Genomic DNA, 6074 nt, shown 5'->3' with positions numbered 1-6074 from the left:
GATAATCATACGAACCCAGATGTAAATAGAATGTTACGACTTCCGCTGTCTATACGTGTTGCTCATCTTCTAAGGTTGTGCCCCTTTGTTAATAATGTCTATGGTTCTATTTTATTAATGAGGTTCAAACGTGATTTCAAAGAATAAAGCTTCTGCAACTGTTAACATATGGATTGTAGTTTTACATGAATAGATTGATACTCTAAAGAGGGCGTCTTTTCAACTAAAAATAAACTTGGATTATAGCAGTTAGTAGGGATATCATCAGGTTAATTTGACTCTTCAGACAATAACGATGTTACCTGGTTTGGATATGTCTTCTCGTCATTGCAGAGTGGACCGTGAAACAGCATCAAGATTGCTTCGCCAAGGGAGTGCATCCTATGGCAAAGACAAGAAAAGCGCCGCCCAACGGTTAAAATTATCATTGCAGGAAAACCCGCATCCGTCATGGTCAAAACTAACTTGGATGGTATCACATCAAACAGGCCATACAAGATCGATGCACAAAGTCTGGAAGACTGGTATCATTCACCAAGTTGACTACTACATGTACATCGAACTAGTTTCCCTTCTACAACTACGGTCATGGCTACATGTTTAAAATTAATGGTATCGTCATCCATAAAACTTACCTGCCGTGGCCTTGCTGAAATTGTATTTCCATGTCCCGTGAACAGCAGTACAGAAGAGGTTGGTGCCCATCATAAGCTGTGGTGTTAGAAACTACTGCACGAGTCTCCCAACAAGACGATGTGTCAGCTCTGGCCCGTGGGTCTACCTGGACAAGCTCAGCCAGTGGTGACCAGAACTGCATGCAAAGAGACAGAATAATCTTTGTGTACTATTCACAGCGTCACACCTGTCCCCGCGCGCCACAGACAGGTGGTCAGTTAACTCAATTTTGGAGGGTAACCAATCAGAGGAGTTATGCAAATGTACACGTATGCTAATGAGTGCAGGGGTATAAAAGGGAAAGATATTATCACAAAAAAGGCGCACAGTTTGACTTTGGGGAGGAAGATAAAAAGGTGGTTGGCAGAAACAGGCGAAAATTAAAGTCGGGTCAATTAGGGACAGTAGGAAGGGTATGAGGGTGTTGAGATATAAAGAAGAAGGTATCTTTACCCCAAACACCCAACCATCCTCTCTAATTTCTTATGGCTTGGGAAAGGTACTCGCCTCGCTCTCTGCTCAGGGATGGAGATCTTTGAGGTTGACACACATCCCCAACATATTTTCAGAATTTCGAGTTCCAAAGGCGCGAGGCGGCACAAGGAGGACCATGGAAATTTTGAAATCTTGACCCTCTAAAATGATATTTCCTGCATTCTGATGGGCAAATTTTGCTGGCAGACTAAGCTAACTTCAATGACATTTCTATTTGCAAAAAAAAAAGAAGATTTTTGAGGGTATATACCATATTTTTACCATGTCGATGACCGAAGCCGAAGGTGAAAGGAGTCGCAAGTGAGGTCCGGCGAAATTTTGAAATCTTGATCCTCTGAAACGCAATTTCCTGTGTTTTGAAGGACTAAATTTACTGGTAGACTACGTTTCGACTTACGAAATTTGGGAGGCCAGCTACGATTTACGGGTAATTTTTAGGCTTAATTACGCTTTACGTGAAATTTTTAGGCTAGATTACGCCTTACGTGAAATACACTGGCTACGCTTTACGGTAAATTTTCCATCCTCACTACGAATTACGTGAAATAAAATAGCTTACCCTACGAATTACGGGAATTAAAAAGGCCTGCCTACGCCTTACGGAAAAGAGCATGCAGACCCTCAGGAAGGTGGAAATCGGGTTCTTGGTCCCTTAGCATAAGGAGCTTTTATCAAGATTGATAAAAGCTTCTTGCTTAGCAAGACAACTTTCCCAGCCAGAGAAGGCCAATTGCTTATTATGCTCTTTTGTTCTTCAATCAATCACAAACAATACTAAACCAACAGACTGTATACATCAGAACTGCACTGCTTCCCAATGTTGTGCTTTGTGGCTTAGGTGGTAAGGGTTTACGATTATGACTTACAATTGTATTTTGGCCCAGGTTCTAATTGTCTACAAGAGTATAAAGGGGTTGCATTTCATTTGCTAATCGACGTGCAGTTTGATAACAGTTATTAGACTGCACGTCGATCATTAAACAGAAGGTCACTAGTCACAAACATGCGACTAAAATATATGATGCACAAAGTAAAGGTGTTTGCCTTTTGAATCCAGCTTAACTTAGAAATGTACCAGAAATATTTTACATGACATTGTGTTGTTCTGGTTAGAGTCTGTTGGAGGCTCTGTCTGTTGTGTTTACTAGTATTGTCAAATAATATACTCCACGATTCAATAAAGCCATTCTAGCTTTGTGCAAATCACTTTCAAAGTAACATTTTCGTACTTCTAGCTCTGTATAGTCAATCAATTCAAATTGTTACAAATGGTATCTGTATTAATATTGTATCACACAATCGATTGACATAAATCAACTAAAATAGATTACTCTGTGTAAAAGTATTAGTGAAAGGGCGTTTTACTATCCACAGCCAAATGTCAGTATTAGCGACGGAATGCCCTTGGATTTCACCTCTACATATTGATGAAATCCACAGCCAACCAAATGTCAATATTAGCGGCAGAATGTCCGTGGATTTCATCACTACATACAGATGAAGTCCACAACCAAATGTCAGTATTAGCGACGGAATGCCCGTGGATTTCATCACTACATACTGATGAAGTCCACAGCCAAATGTCAGTATTAGCGGCAGAATGCCCGTGAATTTCATCACTACATACTGATGAAGTCCATAGCCAAATGTCAGTATTAGCGACGGAATGCCCGTGGATTTCATCACTACATACTGATGAAGTCCACAGCCAAATGTCAGTATTAGCGGCGGAATGCCCGTGGATTTCATCACTACATACTGATGAAGTCCACAGCCAAATGTCAGTATTAGCGACGGAATGCCCGTGGATTTCATCACTACATACTGATGAAGTCCACAGCCAAATGTCAGTATTAGCGACGGAATGCCCGTGGATTTCATCACTACATACTGATGAAGTCCACAGCCAAATGTCAGTATTAGCGACGGAATGCCCGTGGATTTCATCACTACATACTGATGAAGTCCACAGCCAAATGTCAGTATTAGCGACGGAATGCCCGTGGATTTCATCACTACATACTGATGAAGTCCACAGCCAAATGTCAGTATTAGCGACAGAATGCCCGTGGATTTCATCACTACATACTGATGAAGTCCACAGCCAAATGTCAGTATTAGCGACGGAATGCCCGTGGATTTCATCACTACATACTGATGAAGTCCACAGCCAAATGTCAGTATTAGCGACGGAATGCCCGTGGATTTCATCACTACATACTGATGAAGTCCACAGCTAAATGTCAGTATTAGCGACGGAATGCCCGTGGATTTCATCACTACATACTGATGAAGTCCACAGCCAAATGTCAGTATTAGCGGCGGAATGCCCGTGGATTTCATCACTACATACTGATGAAGTCCACAGCCAAATGTCAGTATTAGCGACGGAATGCCCGTGGATTTCATCACTACATACTGATGAAGTCCACAGCCAAATGTCAGTATTAGCGACGGAATGCCCATGGATTTCATCACTACATACTGATGAAGTCCACAGCCAAATGTCAGTATTAGCGGCGGAATGCCCGTGGATTTCATCACTACATATCGATGAAATCCACAGCTGTGGAGTTCATCATCCTTCTACCGACGTTTGCAACATAGTGATGAACTCCACAGCTGTGGAGTTCATCAATCCACGGTCCTTGGATATACCTCCTTCCACGGGTAGGTTTTAATTTCTCTGCCAATTTTGACAATTTAATAATTGGCAGATAAGGTACGGTCTTACTTTCTAGATCTGCTTGGAAAGCCACTCCTAAGCACTTGGTAATACTTACTACTTCCAGCTTGCGAACGTGGCCGACGGTGATAGGGGATGGCGGAGTGATTTCTGTCGAAACCATTGCTCAATGCGGATTGTCAAGGTGTTGCTCAGTGGCCAGGTTTCGAGGACTGATACGGCGAAATCTACGGGCAATTATTGTTTTTATCGATTTCAGCAAAGCCTTGGATAGTATCCACAGGGGGAAAATGAGGCTTGTAGAATCCCTGAGGAACTTGTTAATGTAATCAGTAAGCTGTATGAGGACCCTCGTGCCAAAGTCTTGTCACCGGACGGTGAAACTGAGCTCTTCAATTTTATAGCTGGAGTCTTACAAAGGGACACTCTCGCGCCCCATTTCTTTGTAATTATAGTCCTTGACTATGTCATGAGACAAACACTTGGTGACGAAGAAGTAGAACTTGTATTTGAACTAGAACGCAGGATAAGTAGTCATCTACCCCCCCCCCTAGTTGTCGTTAGCGACTTAAATTTTGCTGATGACATAGCCCTTCTGACAGAAGAGATCAAACAAGCACAGGAAATGCTCTTCCGTCTGGAAAATGAATCAGCAAATTAGGACTGCCAAAAAAACTAAACTTATGGCATACAATCAGGTAGTTCCAATTGTAATCAGAAGTAGGAGTGGAGACCTAATGGAAGAGGTCACTAACTTTAAGTATATAGGATCCAACATGGAGAGCACAAAAAGGGACTTTGAAGTAAAGACGGCCCTAGCCTGGAGTAGCTATATATAAACTGAGGAAATTCTGGACATCTCGGCTGTCATGAAAAATTATATTGAAACTCTTTTGCCACCGTAGAACGCATCTTTTCACATGATCTGATACCAACCTAACCGACGTGAAGGAAATTAAGTCCCTCATGGAGGATAGGGAGATATGGAGAGCTCTTTCAAGCCTGATTCGAGCGGGAGCTCGGCCAAAATGAAGTAAAGTAGGTTGTGTTTAGAGCTACATGATATAAAAGTGTAAAATAGAGACATGTTGCAACTTTGAAAGAGGGCATAATTGTTTATTTCACGTCTCTGATTAACATCTTGAATACGTTTTGTGGTGTGTATGATTATGTTATTTTTACGGTAGTTGAAATACCAAGATGATATAGGGAATCATTTAAGGACAAAGTGAAAACAAACACAATCTTAATATAGCATATAACTTTTAATGTAAATGATGGCCCACTTTACTGTAAAAGTACACGGTCACTGCTTCACTGCTTCCGCAAATTAGTAAAAAAAAAACCTCTTCACTGTTTGCTTATCAATGGTCTATTTGCACTGCTTGTGAACTTAAGTATACGTAGTACAAAGTGTTCCTCTGATACAAAATGCTCAATTGGCATTGCTCACAAACAAAAGTACACGTAACAGAGACATCTGACTCTGACACACATGTACACACACCTTAAATGCGCTTGGAATGCAATCAGAGCTAGGTGCGTCAGGCATGCGGTCAGGAGACGTTGTGTGCGTCCGGATAACGCTCAACATGCGTACCTCATACGCAGCTATTAGCAGCAAGGAAAATTTGGTTGTGCACTTCATATGCAAATCATACGCACCTAATGCGAAATGGATACGCTGAAGTCATCATAATTCATACGCCAGATGGACGGGGGGTAAAATTTGATTTAGTTAAAAAATCCAAATGTTGGGCGCGTTGTGATTGTTATTTATTTGATTGTGGTATTCTATTAGGTGTTGTGAATATTAAATAACTAAATAAGTCGCATTATGAATCTTACAATTCAGCCATCTAATTTTTGAGAGTTTAAAATCAATAAACCAGTTTATAGAAATGCAAGTAATTGATATTAGCAGTTTTACATACAGGCAGCCATAATATATCATAATATCACAATAATAATTATTATAATTATTATAATTATTATAATTATTATAATTATTATAATTATTATAATTATTATAATTATTATAATTATTATAATTATTATAATTATTATAATTATTATAATTATTATAATTATTATAATTATTATAATTATTGTGATTATTGTAATTGTTTTCATTGTTTTGATTGTTTTAATTATTATGATTATTATGATTATTAAGATTATTACGATTATTAGGATTATTATTATCATTATTCTAAGT

This window comes from Branchiostoma floridae, chromosome 17 (genome assembly GCF_000003815.2).
Source record: "Branchiostoma floridae strain S238N-H82 chromosome 17, Bfl_VNyyK, whole genome shotgun sequence".
NCBI classification, from domain to species: domain Eukaryota; kingdom Metazoa; phylum Chordata; class Leptocardii; order Amphioxiformes; family Branchiostomatidae; genus Branchiostoma; species Branchiostoma floridae.
Note: the sequence above shows the minus strand (reverse complement) of the source record.